Source organism: Schistocerca piceifrons, chromosome 2 (assembly GCF_021461385.2).
Source record: "Schistocerca piceifrons isolate TAMUIC-IGC-003096 chromosome 2, iqSchPice1.1, whole genome shotgun sequence".
In the NCBI taxonomy this organism is placed as follows: domain Eukaryota; kingdom Metazoa; phylum Arthropoda; class Insecta; order Orthoptera; family Acrididae; genus Schistocerca; species Schistocerca piceifrons.
In genome coordinates this window covers 900,327,836-900,351,331 of record NC_060139.1, presented here as the reverse complement: position 1 = coordinate 900,351,331, position 23,496 = coordinate 900,327,836, and the positions used below count along the sequence as shown (strand labels likewise).

Genomic DNA, 23,496 nt, shown 5'->3' with positions numbered 1-23,496 from the left:
CAATCCTATCACGTATCCCCTACTACTACTAAGTATAACACTTGACCAATAAATGATTCCACATGATGCACAATAATACTGACCGAAAATCAATGATGGGTTGGCATGTCTCATAGGTTTTTTCTTGTGAGTGCTACCACTGTGTCGTAGAAAGAGAGACGTAATCGGTCAGATGTTAAAAAAACCTGATTGCAGCAACTACTGTATGTTAATGTCACAAGCGGTCTTGGTTCTACAGATCCATACAAGTGTCCATGTTAAAAGCTATACTGGCTTTATAAATTGAGGTACGACATAATCTCTGAATGAGGTGGTTTTTTCCAGACAAATACCGAGACGGTGACGGTAGGAATGTGTATTATCAGACCAACACTTAGCCCACATTGAAACCTTGTGATAAAATTACCGCATTTTGAAGGTGATTCGGCTAAGGAACGTGGTAGGTAAGCGGTATTTGCAACTCCCTCACACAGCCCCAGCTAGATAATTCTATAGTATTTGTAACGCATTCTATCTCGACGCAATGTCAGAGGGTCGGTGATATATCCACTGGGCTACAGGCAATGGTTGATTGAGAAGGATCACAAACAGTAGTAGATGATGTGATGATTGAGGTCATAAGACATGTACACAAGCTTTTCAGGTCTCTGATGCCACGCTATCCACTAGAAATGCTGTCTGGGATTTGGAATCAAGTCTTTCCATTCAAGCACATAACTGCAATGTGTCCTTTAACGATTACAACCACTACTCAATCGTATTTCTGGCACTCTTATGTCTCCAAACGATCCACCTTCCTCTAATCTATCTCCTACAGTAAAATTACCGAATAATTTTAGGTAGCCCCCATGCATCCTGCAAATGCCTCCTCAGACACTATGCTACCATCCCCGCACCTTTGCGCACATGATTGTTCCATTGTACGTCGGAACTGAGTAGGGGTCAGAGGATACTACATCTATCACCTCCTGCAATTCGTGCAGAAACAGACGAAGCTGAGTTGCTGTGACAGAGCTGTGTTTTGACCATTCTATGGAAATGAGGCCTGCTCCTGCAACATGAAGTAGTATAAAAGACAGTACGGGAACTGGGGGAAGGACGTGGGTTTTGCTACTACATTGTGGTGCTTCTCTAAACTACATACACATACTACAGATCCATGTCCATTGACATCTATCTCCCCAACGCGCTATCTTCGTTATTCTGTACCATCCATCAGAGAAAAATTATGACCTATAAAAGCTCAACTAACTTCATCTGATAGATAACCAGATAAGATTTTTACTGCCTCTCCCTCCTCCCGTATGTAGAAAACAAATACCGCATGCATGCTGGCATTGAGCACGTGACGATCCTATTAAATATACAGTTATTGATCAACTTCACAGACCAGTTTAAAGTTCCATCACCTGTACTGTAGGAGGATGACCGTATACCCCACAGACCATACTGTAAGCCGCAAGAGACGCTCCATGTGACCCTGTCTCGTTGTTTGAAACATTATTTTTTCTTTCCATGTAGGCTTTCACGGCCGGCGTCTTTATTAGTAAACACTTCCGGGCTAAGTTGCCGTGGTCGATCTGTAGAACTTCTTCTCCCTGACGTTTCGTTCTCAACTACGGAGAATATCTTCCGAGGTGAGTCGACGACTGGCTGCTAGGAGCTGTTGGGGCCGCCGCTTATATAGAGATCGTAGGGGCGCCACCAGGCTACTTACAGGAAGAACTAAATCGTTTACGAATGGCCTTTGCGAAAAATGGTTTTACGAAAAACGAGATTAACCGAGCACTTCACCCAAATAGAAAAATGCCTAAAAATAGGAGACAGCAACAACCATCAGCTTGAAAAGTATTTCTGCCGTTCATCCATAATATCACGGATCGAATTGGAAAAGTACTAGCCAAGTTTCAGGTAGAGATCATTTTTAGACCTACTAAGAAAATTAGTGAATGCCTAAGATCAACAAAAGATGCTCGTCACCCCCTAGCCAACCCAGGGGTATATAAAATTCCGTGTAGTTGTGGCAGGGTTTACATAGGAACTACAAAAAGAAGCATCAATACACGGTTGACGGAGCACAAAAGAAACTGTCGCTTGGGACATATCGACAAATCGGCAGTAGCGGAACATGTTTTTAAGGATGGAGATCACTAAATAAAATTTGGTGAAACAAGCGTGCTAGCGAGGACGTCGCACTATTATACACGTATGTATAGAGAGGCAATTGAAATCCACAGACATCAATACAATTTTAATCGTAAAGAAGAAGGATTAAAATCGGATAAGATATGGCGGTCGACGTTGCATCAATCACGTGACAATCGATTGCCTGCAATCGAGAGAACAGACGACAGCCAGAGATAGCTGCACATCGACGCCACGTGACGCGTGAGTGGCGCCCCCTACGACCTCTATATAAGCGGCGGCCCCAGCTCCTGGCAGCCAAGGTCAAATACCTCGGTGTCCGGCTGGACAGGAAACTACTCTGGGGGGACCACATTCAACACGTGACCAACAAAGCTAACGCGAGGCTCTAACAACTCTACCCTATGCTTAACAGGCGTAGCACACTAAACAGGAGGGTGTCTAGGTCCATGTACATGACACTTATTAGACCCCTGATGACGTACGCAGCCCCTGTCTGGGGATACGCTGCGCCAACTCGCCTGCGCCGTCTGCAGCTCATACAGAACAAAGTACTCAAAATCATAAGCTACGCTCCGCGCTACACACGCATCGCGGACCTTCACCGGGAATACCGGCTAGATACTATCTTGCAGGTATTCCAAAAACTCTCCACACGACTGTACAATAACACGAGACACTCGCGCAACCCGTTTATCCTTTCTCTGGGTAACTACGACCACAACCATAGATGGAAGTATAACAGACCAAAGACATTACTGGCTAGGAACTGAACATCTATGGTCTATAGAACGCTAACACGACAGTACTGGCGAGCCCCTGCAACACAGTTATTACTGGAAACCCAGATGTGCGACTAGCCGAAAAACAGGCAACCGCAGGGAAACCGTACTGTACACAGCACGCAAACCAGCCACACACACACCCCTACACAGTCCGTGACCCGATCTATGACCGATCGCCCATTAATCCACAACGACCTTGAACTGTTGCAGGGACGCAGCAACTGCAGGAAGCGCCGCAACAAGCTCCAACAACGACAAAGGTAATGATGCACGATACCTCGAACTAACACAACCACACCTTGCATGCACTGTCGCAGATAGCAAGCCGCTACTGCCCTTACTACCCCTCCTACTGTCGCAAAGGTTTTTTTTTGCCTTGGCGCTGGCCTTGGCACTTTTTTCCCTCTGCTCTTACAACCGCTACCCTTCGATCGTTTTCGACCACTTCTATCTCCTGATGGACCATGTTAATGAGTAGTCTTACCCAGACGCATGGATAACATCACAGCCTGCATCCTGTGACGCCTGATTCAAAACTAACATGCATACGGAGGTGACAGTAGAACTTTTGTGTTGGTCACCACGTTGGTGCGGGCGTGGAGGGGCCCCATCCTTTCCTTCCTGGCAGCCAGTCGTCGACTCACCTCGGAAGATGTCCTCAGTAGTTGAGAACGAAACGTCAGGGAGAAGAAGTTCTATAGATCGACCACGGCAACTTAACCCGGAAGTGTTTACTGATTATTTTTTCTGCTCTAATATGATCTGTACACTGCAAAACATTTTGTTTTTCTGCCACGACTTCGAGGTCTTTCTCAGGTTCTAAGCTGATAGTAAGACGCTCTGATCCACTGCCTCTCGCAGACAACAAGGACATCATCCCAAAGTACAGTGATCCAAGACGTCGCAGTGTGACGCGATTGACATCATTCAAGATGACTGCCGTGACGTTCGCTGATGACGCAAGTACCGCTACCCAAGGTGGCTGGAAAGTGCCACACACCCACTGCCACATAAATTACAAAAGCATCTTTCGGTAACCAATGATACTGTAACGTTTTAACCTTTAAAATTGCTCTCCTGGAAAATCGATGTAATGGACTAAACCCCTTCTTTCCCTGTGGTCTTCATATATGAACTAGGTACTGACTCGTTCCATTATCAGTTACCGAGCGAGGTGGCGCAGTGGTTAGACACTGGACTCGCATTCGGGAGGACGACGGTTCAATCCCGCGTCCGGCCATCCTGATTTAGGTTTTCCGTGATTTCTCTAAATCACTCCAGGCAAATGCCGGGATGGTTCCTTTGAAAGGGCACGGCCGACTTCCTTCCCCGTCCTTCCCTAATCCGATGAGACCGATGACCTCGCTGTCTGGTCTCCTTCCCCAAAATAACCAACCAACCATTATCAGTTAGCTTTGGCTCGCATGCTCCCACAGATGCTGATAAATTACCTTCACGTGTGCCAGAGGTGTTTAGTCACCCTCTTTATCACATTTTTCCTGTTTCACACTGGTGTAGAAAGGGTACAGCTATCGACCCTATACTTGAAGGATCGAATCTACCTTTCAGCACTTTTGCTACAGCACAACTACAGTACATCGCTGCCCCATCGTTCTAGAAGGGAGAAAGTCACGCCTGGAAATATTTTGGCGCAAAGAGTGAGTAATTCAAGCCCGAGCAGGCCTAAGACCAAGTCAGCAGGGCCGGTGCAGGGAGCTCGTAAAAAAAATGAGTAAGTTCTGCGATGTTGCGGAATATTGTCAGTAGATCCGGAGCAAGCTTGCTGAGCAGGTTCCTAGTGGTACAGTCACACAAGCGTGTGATAAATGAGCGACTGCAATTGTAGTGTGAATGAAATCTGAACTAATAGGTATGTTTTCCTTGAATCCCTTTACAATAAAATAACTGCATCGTACAAAAGTGTTCACATATTAAAAACCTCTTCATTATTAATAAAATTATTTTGGAAGGGACAGAACCACATAAAAATGTGAGACAAAAGGGCAAACATCTTAGTCTCACGGTCAGCACTTCATTTGTTGGCACATATACGTTGGGAGTAAGTCCGCCATCAATATCTGGCTAATTATTAATACCTGTTGTCTAATTTCGTAACTAGCTAGACTAAACCAAGTTTTAATTAATTATTTTCATTAATAAAAGCACTAAAATAATATGGGCGGTTTACAATGTGCAGGGTATGGTGTTTGATCAGTGAGAAAATAAAGCAAGCCTTGCGACTTGTAACGTCGAGTAAGAAACAAAAACAACATATTATGTAGTAACGAGAAAATTATATGTATCATATTGTGTTATTGTATAAAATTATGTATTTTTTTTATTATTTATTTTTGAGAATATCTGCGTCGGCGAGTAATGAAACCGCCACAGACGATAAATGTCGAACAAAGATTAAAATAAGTAACTAGTATATAATACGTGACGAATAGCAATTTCTTTGTCTTCTTCATCTGGGAGTCGAACGAGTAAGATATCCTGTGTCGTAGTAGCGAACGCTAGTGTAGCATTCTTTTGTCGAGACTAAGAGATGTACGCCATTACGTGTGAATTCATAAAGGTGTGTAAAAAAGTGAAATTTTTAAATGTTTTAATAGAGTTATGTAAATGAAAACTTGCATTATTAATTGTTAAAGCTTGCTTGCCTATTATCCCATCCTGTTGAGACATTTTTCAGTTATATAAATATTATCTGTGGTGCTGAGCTGCGTGGCGAACGAAAAAGCCGCTGCCGCGGCGTATTCAAACGACTTCCAATATAGTCTATCATACCGCAAGGAAGCGGTAAAGTAACAGTAAAATAATATTATTTCTTCTAGCTTCCAGACTTGCAGTGCAGATCAACAGATTTTATGATGTGTTGCAGGTTGACGCGGGCTGCTGATAGTATATAACTCACAGTACAAATAAGTTAATGTACCGTCAAAATCTAATAGGAATCTTGCTGTGCTCCGTTCTGGTCTGGCAAACTTTATAGTGAAAACGTATTTTTTTTAATAAGAGTCTCATGTTCTTGTGCTAGTCGTGGTATTGAATGGTGTTTTACCGAGAAACAAAATCCACTGCAAAATTTTGTTGTTGAACGATCATACGAACTGTAACATCAGTGTTCATAACCAAGTAATTTCAATTTTCAATAACTATAAAGAAGGGAAGATATGTTGATTTTTAGAATGAGTTACAGTCACGAAAAAACGTTCCTTTAATTGTAGGCCAGATACAGAACAATAAGATCTCAATATATATATTTTGCTTTGTTAAAAGGTAATGATGATAAAGAAATTCAAAGCACGGCATTATTAACAGATATTTCGCGGCTCTTTTCGTATATGCGATAATAAAAAACGTGAAAGACTATGAGACGCATCATAGTTTCATTCATGCTCTAATTATACAGCCCTTGTACCTAAACGTTCAAAGTATCCCATCTCATTTGGCAAATATTGTAACTATAGATTGTTTTTTATATCTCTTTTGTTAAAAACACACTCTCCCAGCACGTCATCTACCGTTTCCTTCTGCATCAAATAATTTGCATCCAGCTGTATTATATGAGGTACTGAGTAGAACTATCAGCAACAGTAACTTAATATGAGAATGTTTCACAGTCATATGCGCTACCCAACAGAATGGTCTCCCGCGGGTTTTCTGACCAACACGGTTGGTTGCACAGCGCGCCAAGAAGCCAACGCTGTGTAGCCCTCAATCGAGCCCGGCAAGCCGGTTATTATGACAGGCACGTTTTTCTCGGCCTTGCTGACTGCCGAAGAAAAAAGGAAGATGCGTAGAAAGCTGAGTCAGAGTGAGAGTGAGAGAGAGAGAGAGAGAGAGAGAGAGAGAGCGGGACGGAGGGAGAGAAGGGGCACGAGGGAGAGGGAGAAGTAACGCGCCCTGGGCTCACAATACGACCGGCTGCGATCAAGCTTCTGCTATGCGATGCTGAAACAGTCGATACAGCTACGAAGCCGACGACGGGCTCTTCAGAGACAAATTTAAGTAACTGCGGTAAACAAACTAGTAACCATTAAAAGCAACTGGTAAATTTCAAGGAAGCCTGAACAACGATTATTACTGGCAGGAGCAATTCTCACTTTCGTGTTACGTCCTGCATTCGGAGCGTATGAATTCAACTACACTACACGTCTTTGTAAACTTTATTTATAAACAGAAAGGACAGTCAGATGTGCCTCGCAAAGTCTGCTTTGCCGCAACAGCCGTCTTTTCGTTATATATGCTGCTGACCATTGAAATGGCAAGACCATGATGAATGCGGCATGCAACAAATGTCAAGTTTGCATATAGTGTAATACGTGTATTAATATGGAAATGATTAGCATTTTCATGACAACTAACTTGTAAGATGGGTAAGAGTATCGCAATCTACATTCTTTACACAGACCTTTGAATGACATTATCCCGACTGACTGAATCGTCATCGCCCAGCCCAAACCGATAACGACAGAAACTTGAAATCTGGTGAGGGTGTTGATCGCATACTGTAGGCATCATTTAAGAAGGGATTGTTCGAAATTCGACTTCTAAGGGGGGTGAGATAAGGATTGGAAAGGTTTTTGAAAACATATCGCGTTATGCACTAGGGTGGCTTATTCTCGTTCTAAAGCACCATTGTTTTGCTTTTGCTGTCGTTTGTTTGAAAACGCAAACTCACCGAACACATCCAAGTTTTACCTGTTCAAATGTGTGTGAAATCCTAGGGACTTAACTGCTAAGGTCATCAGTCCCTAAGCTTACACACTACTTAACCTAAATTATCCTAAGGACAAACACACACACACCCATGCCCGAGGGAGGACCCGAACCTCCGCAGGCACCAGCCGCACAGTCCACGACTGCAGCGCCTTAGACCGCGAAGTTTACCTCACTGACTATTTCAATACACTGTGGAAATTGAACCCCACAGTCACCAGCCATGGATGAAGTGCTACATAAAAAAATTTTGCAAATGGAAGGAGTTGGAATCAATATTTGAGAAAGGGCAGTCAACTGATAAAAAAGAGCCAAGACGTCGTGGCAAAAGAAATTTAAAAAATGTCATGAAATGATAACCAGAACGTTTGACATAATAACATTCTTAGCAAAACAAAATTTAGCTCTACGTTACCACAGGGAAAGCGGCACCTGTGCCCATGGAGCCAACTTTTTAGAGCTGTTGCATCTACTGTCGAAGTACGATCCTATTCTCCGAGAACATTTAATAAGGTTTCACTTATCATATACCACCAGAAATTAAAAACGAGTTTATGGAAATTGTAGTGAAGAAAGTTCGCCAAAAAATTATAGACTAGGTCAGGTTCGAGAGGCCAAGCATTATTTCCTGATATTCGACAGTACCCCGGATAATTCCCACAAAGATCACAATACGTGATGATTGAAAATCGGTAAGTACGAATAGTGGAATCTTTTACAGATTTTATTGACACGAAAAACAAAACAGCCGAACACATTAATTAGAGTAAGTAAACTCGACAATGACGGACTCGACATAACGAACTGTAAAAGGCAACCTTGTGATAATGCTGTTACAAAGGTCAGAAGACAGACAGGAGTGCAACAACGAATAAATTTGTTCCCTGCTCATACCACACTCTCTGAACCCAGCTTGCTTACATGTAGCTTCGGTGGAGGTGTAGGTGAATTCAGCTACTTTCTTCGGCACATAGGAAGGTTGTTACGCTTTCGGTGCAGACAAGTATGAAGAGGGTGCAGGACACGCGATGGAACACATGACATGGAATCATTACAAAGAGATTTTGACAGCGCTAGAGAAGCTTGAACGCATGAACGGAAGCAGGAAATTTGCTAGTTGCAATGCAGTCATTTTCGTTTGTGTGTTTCTTGGGTCTTTGGCAACCTGTGATGTGTGAAGTGAATGTGCTCAGAAAATACTCGCCTTACAGACAGAATTGGAAGAAGAACGCCGGCCGATGTGGCCGAGCGGTTCTAGGCGCTTCAGTCTGGAACCGCGCGACCGTTACGGTCGCAGGTTCGCATCCTGCCTCGGGCGTGGATGTGTGAGGTGTCCTTGAGTTAGTTAGGTTTAAGTAGTTCTAAGTTCTAGGGGACTGATGACCTCAGATGTTAAGTCCCATAGTGCTCAGAGCCATTGGAAGAAGAACGAGAGGAATTTTACTGAACCTCCACTGCTGGAATTAGAGAAAGGTTCAAGCCGCTCCAGACTTCGGCCAAAAAATACTTAAGGCCTGCACTACTACTGGGCGTCGCAGATGAGGAATGCAACCTCGACCAAGCTCCTCAAGATTTTGACAGAAGATTTAAAGCTTGAGTACATGTATCTAAGGACTTTCGTAGCTTCAACAAGGTGTAAGAAATAACTTATTGTTCCGGCAGCCTACTGCTGTTTATTAAAAGATTGTTTTTGAATCCAAACGTGAAGGAGGGCTACCTAATATAGTTACAATGCTGAGAATATTCCCCACAACTGCCGTAAGTAATGCCAGTTGCGAGAAAAGCTTCTCTAAATAGAAACGGATTAGAAATTATTTAAGATCTGCGATGTCCACGTTCAGTTTAACAGTTTGGAAACCGAATGAGAGGTACTCATTAGCCTTAGCGAATGTATTAAAAGAGTTCGCGTCGCTAAAGAGACACAGAATAAAATTTTAATTAAATAAACGCGTTTATTTTGAATCCATCTGAAATAGTGGCAGAGCTGAGATATTTTTCTTAATTGTGAAAATTGGGGAGGGGGGTGGGGCGGTAAATTTAGTGTTAGCACTGGAATGCGACGCTACGCCAATGCATGATGTTGCAAGTTGGCAACAGACCATACACTTAAGTATAATGTTAAGGAAACTACTCGTAAATGTGTGGTGTTGCCGTTTGGCAAAACGCACACACACTGGCTGCATAGGGATACCCTGTGATTGGTGTCATAATGTAGACAGAAACTATTGAAAATCGGTATTCTATGCTAAAGGTCGAATGTCCGTGAACAACCGTGAAAGAAGTCGAAAGAGTGCCAGTTAGATCACATTTGGTTATACTTTTAAGGGGCGTAAAATGGTAGCACAGATTATTTTCCCATGTGTCTAACTGAACGATTAATAATTAATCAATATCATCTGTTTGTTGCCGAAACATAGAATAAATCAAAATTTCTATGTTCAGCCTCTTACATAGCATTTTGCCGCAGACAATATTACACTGAAACTGGTTTCCTAACAAAAAAAAAAGTCCTGCAACAGAGTGTTAACATCAGTTAAATGAATACTTTTCTACCGAGATACGTGATGCGACGTCACATATGTATTCAATATATATTTCTGTTCTTGTTAAAGAGATTGTCAACGTGTATTGTGCACGATTATTAAGAACACATATCTTCCTCAGACAAATTATATGACAGACAGTACTCTATTTAACTTGAATCACGGGCGAGATCAAATTTTTCCTCCCCGGATACAGAACATCTAAAAGATGCATGAAAACCTGAGCAGGTTTTACAGGCATATGTTTTTGCGATTTCTTTCACTTTGCTAATCACTTACTGAATAAAATATTTTCCAATTCAACACTGTAAAATTATTCTCCCCAGAAGTTCCATGTTCATTTGCGGTTTTTATTTACTTGAAAATTTTGATCCTTCAACCTTCACGTTTGTTCAGTCTGCCTGTATTCATGACAACTGAAAAGCTGTGATTAACGCCAGCCAAATGGTGACCCGATCTGCTGCCTACACTTGAACGCATCAGGATTATCTCCATAATTGTGCCCTCTGTTTTTTTTTCTTTTTGAAACACAGCAAAATATAGAAACCGGAAAACAAAAATTGAACTTATTTTGTGAGCCTGATGGCACAATCAAAGGTGAGCTCATTTTTGTGTTAAACACGGGACCGTCTCCGTTTCATGATGGAAAATAAGTGCGACAAAAATTTATTTTTGGCAACATGCTAATTTGTTGACATTTTCCGCTCTATTTAAAACTTATTACGCAGGACAATAATACGACAGATAACACGAAGAAAATCCTATTGTTTCCGTATTAACAGTTAGGGATACAATCCCCATGGGTACAAGAATGGTTGATGCTGTCACACGCCGCTGTCGATGAGATGCTAGTAGTGGTAGTACGTAGTAGTTGAGGTCACATGTCAATCTATACAATTTATATCCTGCAACCGCTCCAAACACACCATCAGTATAGGAAAAATTTTAGTATGTCAGTTCCTCTTACCTTATAGTAGCTTTAATTTCTTGCGAAATTCGAGCGGAAGGTAGTCACTTCGGAAACCAAGGGATTCTTTCCGATTTTGAGCGCAAAGTTCGTCCACTGCCGGGTGAGCGTTTTGCGATCTCAGTCGAGCGAGGCTTCCAACGACACTGGACAGCGCATTCGTGAACCCGGCGGCTATATAGCGCCTGTTACTGACGTCGAGTGGGTGGGGCGGTGTTGCGCAACGGGAACATCCTATACTGCAGGCGTACCCTATTATGTCTCACATTATTGCACGTCGTTGTGTAATGAATACAGCAACATCAGAGCACTGATTTCAACAACACCATCGTTCACACCCGTAGCTGTAACCAGTGGCACCGAAGTGTTTCGCTCATACCACCTAACAAGAGGTCTAGTACAAGGGGTGGATAATAGTATGAAAAGACCAAAAACACAACGCATTAGGATGCCTAATAAAGTGTAAAAAAACCGTTAGCATTCAAAACAGCTTCCAGTCGTTTCGCAGCGCACAAATACATGTCCTATATGGTTTTCAAGGGACACACATCATTCTTCATGAAAAAGGGTGGGAAGTTCAGGTAACGATGATAGAGGTGGACAGCGATAACGCGGCCTGCTCTCCAAAGTAGAGCACAAAGCGTCAGTAACATTGAGACCCGGTGTCTGGTGGCCAGGGAAGATGCGACAATTCATCCTTGTGTTCACAAAACCAGTCCTGGATGATGCGAGCTGTATGAACAGCAGGCCTTTCATCTTGGAACACAGCATGACCATTGGGGAACAAACATTGTACCATGGGATGGACCTGATCAGTCAAAAGGGTTACAGTCCTTGGCAGTAATGTGACCTTCGAGATTACCCTGGAACCCATGAAATACTACCATATGGATGCCCATGTCATCACCGATCTCCGCCACGGGAACTCTGAAACAAGAGTCATCCGACCAAATAACATTCTTCCATTGTTCCGCAGTCCAGGTTTTGTGGCTTTTTGCACCACGTTTTCCTTTTACGGGCACTTGCATAACTGGTGGAGAAATTTTAGAATTCCAGCTCGTCCTGCATATGGAGCCCCATGTGTTTTGGTGCTGAAAGGGTTCACGAGCGCGACATTCAGTTCTGCAATGATTCTTGCAGCTGTCGTCCTCTCATTTTTCGTCACAATTCTGTTTACTTCGTCCGCATTGTAACTTAGCGGATGATGTTTCTCAGTTTTCGCTGTATGCAGTATAAATCTTCGATACGGTGCAACATGAAAACACTACGGCTACATTGGCTATCACCAACAATTTGCCTACATTCGAATTAACTTAGCTCCGACATAATGCACTCGCAGACACACAGAACTCTGGTCTGATCACTACTGACACTTACAACATATTGACATTGCACAGGTGTTGCTCGTTGTCAAATATAACAGCACAACCTGTAGGCTTGGCTAGCGGCTACAAGTATGCATTTCTCGAGGTGATTCCATATTTTTGTCCAGTCCCTGTAAATACAACCACATTGTTTTCTCCTGCTACTCTTATCAAATGGTGAACTTAGTGGCTGTGTGCGTGATACTTCAAACTCTTAGAGAACCGGAATGGATTCGCAAAGGCCTGAAGTTTTCTCCTGGCACTTAATGTGAGTTTCCACCCCTGACAATCCTTTGTGTATATGAAACATCCAAGTTGCACCCTAGTTCGAATTCTCCTCTCCATTACAACACCTCGCAGAGCACTCTAGTGTTCATACCACACATCGACTTGACTGCTTTTTATTAGCTTTTTAGCTGCATGTCATATATAATTGTTTTTTCATTAACTTACTAGCTACATGTTATACATGGCCTAACTACAACAGTAAAAGAATGTTAACTTCGTAGTTTCAGGAGAAACTGAAACAAATAAGGCTCAAACATGGGAATAAACACTACCTTCAAATGTCTGCTGTATTCTCAGTGTTTAGCATTGTTCACAACCGACACGGAGTCTCACGACTTGATTCCCAGAGTACCAAAACAAATTTTCTGACATGGGACTCTCAGATCCTTTCAACTAAATTAGTTGCTTGGCCGGAGAGAAAAAAAAAAAAGGAAAAGAAAAAAAAAGAAGCAGCCTTATTGAAAACTGGTCTCCAATGAGAAAGCTGAAATGCAGCTAGGACACAAAACAGCTACCTGCCTCCACTGCCTAGTCTGCTAATGCACACCTGCACAGTGACATTTGATTCAAGAGACAGCAGATTCTAATTATGGTGATGGGAGGAATTTTTATCATCTATGTTTGGAAAGCCTGTGAAGGAGAGACAGTGATGTGAAATTCTCGACCGAATGCACCAGTGTCCTGGCTTATACTTCAGATCCCTCCCAAGTGCCTTGTGGCATCACCAAACAGAGAAAGGCTACTGATCTGATGGGATACCTATATGATTCTATACACATCATATGAAAGAATTAGCTCCTCCTCTAGTAGCACTCACTGGAATAGCGAAGTGTTCCTTATGACTGGAAAAATGCGGAGGTCACTCCCATTTTTAAGAAGGGTAATCAAAGACAGACATAAAACAATGGCCCCACATCTCCAACACTGGTCTGTTCTAGAAGTTTGGAGCAAGTTTTATGCTTGTGTATTATGATACTTCTGGGTATTGCCAATTTCTGTAGTATTCAATATAGATTCCGAAAAGATTTGCGCAAAACACAGCTCACTGCTCTGTTTGTTCATGAGACCCAGAAAGCCACAGAGACTGGCATCCGGACTGAAGTTATCCAGGACGTCTAGGAGGCATTCAACACAGTTCACATTGCCACTTAATGAACTACTAGAGACACACACAAAATCAGACTAGCCATGTGGTTGGATTAACAAACAGAACACAACATGTCATTCACAATGTAAAGCAACTTCAGTTTTACCCAAGGGACTGTTATAGGACCATTCCTTTTTATAATTTATACAATTGATCTGGAGCAGAACATCGAAAACTCCATGATGCTTTTCACAGATGATACTGTTGCATATGGAAAAGTTTGGAAAAGTTACAATGTCAGAAAATTGTAGCACAATGCAGGGAGACCTGCAGTGGATAGACACTTTGGCAGGGATTAGCAACTGACCCTCAACATAAATATAATGTGTTCCACATAAATAGCCAGAAAGACCTATTACTGTGTGATTTTATGACCGCAGAACAATCATTGGAAGCAGTCACATCCATAGAATGTCTAAGAGCATGCATACGGAGCAATTTACAGTGGGATGATCTCATGAAAGTAATTGCAGGTAAGGCAGATGCCAGACAGATTCACTGGAAAAATCTTCAGTAAATTTAGTCTATCCACAAAGGCCACAGCTTACAATCACTTCTTAAACCAATACTTTAATATTGCTTAGTGATCTGCACCAGATAGGACTGATAGAGGAAATGGAGAAGATCCAAAGAAGAGCAACATGTTTTGTTACACGTTCATTTAGTAAGCATGAAGATATCGCTGAGAGTCTCAGCCAACTAAAGTGGCAGATGTTGCAAGAGAGACATTCTGCAACAACGTCTGGGTTACTGCTTAAGTTTCAAGAGTAAGTGTTCTCTTTACAGTCAAGCAATATACTGCTTCATTTTAAGTAAATCTCACAGAAAGTCCAAGAAGGTAAAATTAGAGATTTGAGCTCACATGGAGGCTTAACAGTGATTGTTCCTCCTGCAAACCACTCTTAGACTATAGCATGAAGAGGGAAAAGTGACTGCAGTACACTAAGTGCCCTTTGCTAACACCATAAGACAACTTGTCGAGTATATATGTAGAAGAAACAATAGCAGAAGTGGTAACATCAAGATACTAGGAGCAGAAGTAGGAAAACATAGATGTAAATTATAAAAATAACTGAGTTATTTTAATTTAGCATGAGAAATTAAAAAATAGTAAACATACAACCAAATGAATAATAACTGAAAAATTTCAATCCTACAGTAACAGACTGGTATATGTTTAAAAGCATTGGGGAGGCATGATTTAGTGCCAGCACCAAAATCTTGCACAGCCCACAAATATTTACATTTCATGTTGCAACTTATCCAACAGAGTGGGAGGGAGAAAACTGTGCATCACATACAAGCATACATGTAAACAGCATCAAGGAATTTTTTAAGAGAAACAGACCATGTCTCGACACTGGGTTTGACAGTCTCCTGGTCTTTCATCAACAGTTAACAAAAGCATAAAATCCATATTGCATCAAATCAAATTACAGTAACATTAGGAAAGGAAAAACAATATGACTAGACACAAATCAAAACCCAGCTCAAGATAGCAGCAGACCTACAACATGATTACTCCTTCAGTAGTTTAACAAAATTACAGCCAACAATTTAAAATACTTAAAAGTTAGTTAATATTGTACATCAAGTACAACACTCATCACAAAGAAGATTCGAAAAATTGTGCAGTAATTTTGTAAAAAATCTGTAAGACTTGGGTGCTCATTAACACACAGAAGAAACGCATATAGAATGTAAAACATACGTTACAGTCAAGGCAACCATTCACTTATAAACAACAAATTCCCTTATATAAGGGACAGGGACCCAGTAATTTACGCTCATGTCCATGAAGTGGTTTTTAAAATCATCCTTTCATTACAAAAGAGGAAGCAAAGCAGCTCTCCATACTGTGTATCAGACTTCAAACCACTGGATAAGTGCTATCTGTAGGTATGCTACTCTGTGGTGGTGTTACAGCTAAGCATTTTAAATTGTATAGGTGATGCATCACTTATCCCATTAAAGGCAGGGATGCCCATGAAACCAGTCATGTGATCTACAAGCTAAGCTGCAACCACTACACTCCATTCTACGTGGGCATCACAACCAACAAGCCATCTGTCTGCACGAATGGCCATGGACAAACTGTGGCCAAGAAACAGCTGGATCACCCCATTGCTGAGCTGTATCCTCTCTCCTCCTTGTCCTTGTATGCTCCCACAAGCAGCACTTTACCATCTCGAGCCCTAACATGCTATGCCTCCTCCTCCCCACCCCAGCCTCCTCCTTTCTGCAACCACCTGGTTACTTCTCCCATCATGCACTACTGCTCGCAGTCCGGCCTCAACAGCCAGAGTCTGTGGTCTAGTGTGTGAGAGTTGCATTTGCACGAGTGTGTGCATGTTAATTATTTCCATTGAAGGCCTTGATAGCCAAAAGCTCACTTTCTGACATTCTTTTTGTTGTGCCTATCTGTAACTCAGCATCTCCACTGTTTGGTGAGTAGCAGCTATCATTTTCATAATATAGTAATCAAGGAAAAGATTTTATTAGTTTGTGTGCTCATTATATGATCCCACACCAGAAAAGAGCACTAACCAACACCATATTGGTCCCATTTCCCAAAACAATGGTATCGGAGGCCTTTGTAGTCTGGTCCCTTCATCCCCCACAAAACAACCAACCAACCCACCCAAAACAATGACACAGTTTTAATGTATCCTCGGGTTGAAGCAAATTAATGGACCACTATCACCACACTCCACACCAAAATGTTCCTGCATCTACTCACGGCGAAGATGACACCATATTTTCCATGCCATATAGTGTCTGGGGGGAATGGATATGGAGACTCACCAAGTTCACAAGTGAACCACTTGAAGACAATGATAGGCTAACTTGTGATGTGACCCACAGGCTGCTGCAGGTCTCTTGCCAGGATATTTATGTCTTGATTGGGTGTGCGAGCACTTAAGGTAGGACACCGATCTGAAACTGAGCAGTAACATGCAGATGACCTTACTGATGATGTTCTTTTTCTCCCTAGAATTTTCTCAGCAGGTGTGAAATATTCAACGATGGCATTTTACCCCGGCCCATCTAAAACTGAGAATGACTACCTCCAACCTCTCAATGATCTGGCTATGTGGAATGGCATCAATGTGTGCCCATTATGCACATAGGAAATAATCGGTCAAAACTTATTATTTCAGATTTCTGCCAAAAGTAGGTGTTACATGATGACTGAAGTCTCGTATTGGTGCGCCATGCAAATCACAAGTTTGTATCACTGCCACAGTTTAGTCTGCAAATACTTCAAATTCAGTGCTTCCTTATATTATGGAAGATGGTGCTTATAATAAAGATACGTAGTCTCATATCAGTCTATCAATATGAAGCCCAACCTTAGTATTCACCAAGTGCAGAATAGTGAGCCATAGGAATATAACCTTCTTGGTGGAGCCGGATTCATGTTGTAAATAGTGGAGGTACAAAACTTCAAACACTAGCACTGAGGAAAAATGTTTAGCAAAGAAGCCCTTTATGATGGAAGAGGAGTTAAAATCAAAACTCCTAAAACAAGAGAATAAAGCAATACACATACTAATGGAAGATAATATGGAATAATATTATTATTTACAATCATTACAGCGCAGAAGTGTTGTAACAAATGTGTATGGAAAGGCTATGCACAGAATCTCAGTTGTGGCGGGTGGTGGTGGGCAGGTGTTGGTGTTTGGTTCCTTATTTCAGCTAGTAATGGGGTAGAGTATTTTTGGTTTAGCCTAGGCCAGCAGCTATTTATATAGCAATTCAAAGATCTGTCTTACCGTAGCTGTGATGCAGAAATTAAGTAGGGTTTGAATGACAAACCAGAGCTGCCACCCAGGCAAATTATTTGAATTGATTTATTCCTTTTGCAAAACTAATGGTTACAGTAGAACATGCACCAGTCAGATTTTACATGCAAGCACAGTCACCTATGAGTTAAGTAACTAGTCCGGAGTGAGACTGATGGTTCAGATTTTGTCTACTGGTGTAGTGGCTCTTTGACTAAGATAAGTTTTAAATGTCTGAAAAATCTTACTTCGTTTACATAAATAAATAAATAATAATAAACATTTTTCTGTGAGGCTCTTGGAGCACATCACTCCTATACTTTAAACCAGCATGAATCGGTTCAAATTTTGTAAGAAGGTAGACTAATACATGTAATTAACACTTTTGCTGTGGCTGACGATTATAAGCGTCAAAACAAGCCACAAGCCAGTGCGGCTGATGCTTATAAGTGTCAGCGCTCACTGTCGGATTACTCAGTTTAGTTGCAGCGTCTAAGCTATAAAAAAATAGCATCAAAGCGTGTAAACTTTTGTTTTGTGTGGTCAGTTATCGAATGTATATTGTTGGTAATGGCAGCTAATGAACCAACACCTGGACCTTCCAATGTGAAAAGGAGCAGGAAAAGTGTTAAATTGACAGAGGAACAGTTACTTAGTGTACTAGACAACAGTGATTTTCTGTGTAGTGTGGACGAGGCATACCACCGAGATTGTCATTTAGAGGCTTCAAAAGAATTGCAGAGTGATGATAGTGTGGAAGCACAGCTGTCGAATCTGTTTCGTGACAGTTCCGAATCTGACGATACGAATCACGACGATTATGTGGAAATCGACGATGAAAAAGAGCCCGACATGTCACATGGAGATAATCCAGGTGAGTCCTGGCATAAAGAACCACATAATATGCAGTATCACCCATTTACGAAGGAAGAATTTCTGCAAATTCATCCTGCTGGCAATTCTCCTATGGATTTCTTCAGATTATTGGTAACAGATGAATTGTTGCAACTTGTAGGTGACGAAAGGAACGATAACGCAGTCAACATATTGCCGAGCGAAAATACAAGAGGGATCTAGGATCTGTAAATGGAAACCTCTAAGTGTAGGCGTTATCACTAAGTCAGTATAGAACCTGATCCTACAGATCTTACAAGGTCTTGACGTCGGCCTGTGACTCAGGTGTCTTAGGAGCGTCGGCTCCGAGCGGTACCTTTCCTTTCAGAGTGTTACCAACCCACACACACACGTTGCTGGGCCGCACTGGAGAGTTGCGCACCTGCACCGATGCCGCAGTGAAAGTGTTAATGTTTGTCTTGTTTTGTGAAAGCTTTATCCGCATACATTGCTACGATGTAGTGGTCTGAAGCTGCACATAAATTCCAGATTTAAACAATCACACATGCCAATTTTCTTATGGTAATTATAAGAAGCGTCTGCAAAAAACTTGCATCATTCGGGTTTTACTAAAAATAAAAAATCATCCATTTGCCCATGAAAATGTGATACGTAAAAAATGTGTTGCATTTTAAGTGTTGTAATTGGATATAATTAAAAAAACTTGTAACTGCAGTTGATTATCAGTTTGTTGTTAATATGTTAAAAGATTTTATTCACCCGTGACTAAAAATCACTGAAAAATCTTCGAATGTACGAAACAGTACATGTACTAAAGCACAATTATTCCCGGCCCTGTACAAAAGATTTGATCAAATGATCAATGACCACACAGAAAATCAAACAAATCCAAAAATTGCTAAGAAAAAAAAAAAAACAATAATTGTCAGAGAAAAGGACACCTTATTTCTAACCAACAGAAAATGTTTTACTGCACTTTCTTCAATAACTACAATGGTATCTTCTAGACAATTTATTTCAGACAGAACAAGCTTAAGTTTATCAACTGTCATACAGGATTGAAAGTTGTTAGTATTTTATCATGCATATGTTGTTTTGCAGTTCTGCTTATTTCAGGCAATCATACTCATACTTAAATGGGATTGGTGGTTGGAACAATTTATGCCCAAAATTATTCACGAATTTTTCTGGCGACTGTTTCTCAATTTTTATTTTTTCATACTTTAAATAAGCCATGACAAGAATTTGAGATTGGAGATGATGACCAGATACACACTTGATAACAGTTAAATTATTAGCTGGGCAAATCATTCAGCTTCCAATATAGTAAGCTTTTAAGTAAGTTCATCTATGTCATACATTAAGTTTATCCATGTAATATGAACTTCTTACCTACATTATTATCATCAACTTAGCACACTATTTAATATTTTGTTTACTCACATATTTATGTTCGCTGTTATTTCATGCACTATGTTAAATATTTCTGCTTATTTTCCATTGTTTGCATAGACAGTCTCATGTGGGTACAAATGAAATGTGTGTACCTATAAAATGAATATAGCAATGAAGAAAAAATAAAATCGAAGAGTAAAGAATATGAAAAATAATAAAATGAAAGTGTGAAAGAAATAAAAAGAGAAACCTCCTGTGGGCATGTGGTCTTGTGTTAGTGAAGCTCGTGTGCTCTAAGGAAACTTTATGTTATACTAAACAGTTTCAATGCCAAAATTACGGCACAGTAAGAGCTGGGAATCAGAATGAAAAATGTTATAGCACACAGAAAGGCAAATATTTCCCAGGCAGAGCTGGGGATTTAAAAGGGAACTATTTTTTTTAACTTACCTGGCAGTTTCAAATACATTTCAGTCAAACATCTTGACATACTTGTGTTAACCCTACTTCCCCAGCACTATGAGTTCTTAGCTACAAAATATTGGCACACCTGCAGCTTGTGATTTATAGGCTAAGTCCCTGATCCTGTGTTGCAAATCCATAAGATGTACCAGGGTTAAAAAACAATATGGCTGAAGAACATAACGCCATGATGCATATGTTATATGGCCTGGCTGCTAATACTAACAAATACCAAAGCACAAATGTGAAGATGTTTTGACTTAAATGTTTGAAGATGCCAAATTAGTCAAAAAGCAAGTTTCCTTCTTTAACATCCCCGACTCTACCAAGGACATATTCATATATTTTTTAGTGCTATTATAGGAGCATTTTTCATTCTGATTAAAAAAAAACACTCAATCAAAATCATTTAAGTCCATAATACAATTTGATTAAGAGGTGGAGGATGCCTAGGAAGATTTACCGAAATTGATAAATGACAAGTTTTGTAACATGGTAGGGGAGAATTTTAATGTACAAGTTGAACAAAAACTAAAGAATCACTTTTCAGTGAAAAATTTTGGATATGATAAAACATGAAAGTAATGCATAAGAAAAATTTGTAAAGATTGCTTTCATCATCAACAATTTTCCTGAAGAACACATAGAAAATGAACTTTCACAGACCAAATGAAACAACTGAAACTGATTACACTCTTATCAAACACTACTCAATAAATTATTCATTATTAAAATCCAGAGCAAAAGGGACAAAATCAGAAGTGTAGTAAATGAAAATTTATGTAAGAACACAATGGTGTACAGAATCAAATTCAGCATTAGGTTCATCATCTTAAAATATGGTTATTTCACTGATAACGAGAAAAGGGCCATTATATAAGGACAGGAGTTACACTGCCGAATGAACAATTTTGCAGATGTGAAAGTATAAATCTCAAATAAAACTAGGTAACTATTAAAGAGAATGCAGGAGTTTCATGCAAATAATAATAGGAACAAAATACAATGAAACTATTCAGAAATGGCTTTCATAAGTGGGAATGTACAATGGAAATTTGTTAAGGAAAATAAATGGAGATTAAGAAAAATTTAAGTGGGATAGGCACAAATTTCATTAGTTAAGAAGATAGGTAACCAGAAAAAAATTATACAAGCATTTGAAGATTCCTTTTAATGTTCGAATAGTTCAAGAGATGAATCGGAACAACTAGTTCATGAAGGAATGTTCGGATGGCCAGACGTGTATGAAGCAAGAAAGGCACCTGCAAGTATAGCAGCAGTAGAAGTGAGTGAAACTGATGTAAAAGTAATATTAACTAAAATTGCCACTAACTTCACAGAACAAATTGATATTAATCAGATAATAGATAAGTAGGGTTCAGAAGTGACCCTAGTGGAGGGGACCATTTGCAAGTCATGAATGAAATTGTAGAAGGAATAAAATATCAGAGTTACCACTCAGCTTAGGATTCTTTGTGATATGATTTCAACTAACTCTGTACAACAAATAGCAACTGAGAAACAAGGCACTGAAACAATGCGTACTCGTGTAATAAAGAATATAAACATCAATGCAAAAGCTTTGAATAAACAACAATATAATGAAAAAATATTCAAGAGGGATCAAAGAAAGGGGATACCAGATCACCAAACTACTCTCAGCAGCCCTAGAGTGTTTTTAGATTCCTGAAGTTGGAAAAAGGGAAGGGAACATATGTGAAGCATCTGCCTCGTTTATGGTGTTTGGCTCTGGTACCTACAAATCCCAACAACTAGTAGAATCTATGTACAAAAGAAGGCCCGAAAACTGGACACACTAAAATAATGTGTAACCAACCTATCAAAAAAGAAATAGATCACGTAACATTGAATCTGAGGAATTTTTATATTTAAAAATCACTGGATTAACAGTAGAAGCAACAAAAGTAAAATAGCTTTCAGTGCTTTTGTAAAGTCTGCTGCATTAACAAAACCAAATTTCTGACAGGTATGAAAAGAAAAGTTTAGTCAGTTTCTACTATCTGGTTTCTATAATATGTATAACATGAAATCCAGTCAAAATCTGAGTGTTGTTTAGCAAGCAATATAGAAAAGAAATTTAAGACTTAATGTTCTGTTCAATAATGATGTCATTAAAGATGGAGCACAAGCTCGGATGGGGCAAAGGATGGGGAACAACCGCACCTTAGGAACTAACCTGGCATTTCCTTCAATAAATTTGGGAAACAACAGAAAATACAAATCTGGAGCTCTGTACAGGGATTTCAGCAACTGCGGTCTTCCTAAATGCGTGTCCAGTACACTAAAAGCAATGGAGAAAAAGTTTGAAGAAAATTACTACGAGTGACTGGTAACAAATCTCTGTATGTGGGACGTAACTTTGTGACAGCAAGTAAGAGAAGGTGGAAAAAACATGTAGCCAGATGAAAGGTTCATATTAGAATGAAAGAAGTACTTTGCTGAATTCCAAAGAGACATGAGATGACACAATGGAAGGTGAGTACAAGACATTAGAAAACAAAGAGTGAAATGGATATACACAGCTGTAGTTCATAATACATGGAGAACTCTGGAGGCCTTTACCCAGCAGCGGATACAAAATGGCTGAGAATGATACAGGGTCCCTTACATGACATAATAACATTGGCCAGATGCACTACCAGGCAGGTGAATTGTTCTATTTTTGTTGGCTTCAGGGCATTTGAGGGAATTATCATTAACACCCTTTTGATAATGATTAAAATTAGTCAGTTGAAACAAAGAATCTTAATAATTAATTCCGAAATGGAAAATAAAATACTGTGGAATGTGAATTATACTAAATAGATCTAGAGGAGTAAAGTCTTCATCTATTTACATACTCTGCAAGCCACTGTACCGCATGTGGCAGAGGGTACCCTGTAACACTACTAAGTCATTTCCTTTCCTGTTCCACTCGAAATGGACTGGTGGAAAGATGACCATCTACATGCCCTAATTTCTCGCATCTTATCTTCATGGTTCTTACATGAAATGTATATTGGCAGCAGTAG

At 40.4% G+C, this 23,496-nt stretch overlaps 1 protein-coding gene across 1 annotated transcript in view; it reads right to left on the bottom strand.

The window, feature by feature from the left end:
• LOC124777723 (glutathione S-transferase-like) overlaps positions 1-11,327 on the bottom strand; it is a 75,233-nt gene extending 63,906 nt beyond the window's left edge. The window contains exon 1 of the mRNA XM_047253221.1: positions 11,166-11,327. The gene's annotated coding sequence lies outside the window, so the exon portion shown is untranslated. The remainder of the gene's footprint in view (positions 1-11,165) is intronic.
• Between the last annotated feature and the right edge of the window lie 12,169 nt (positions 11,328-23,496).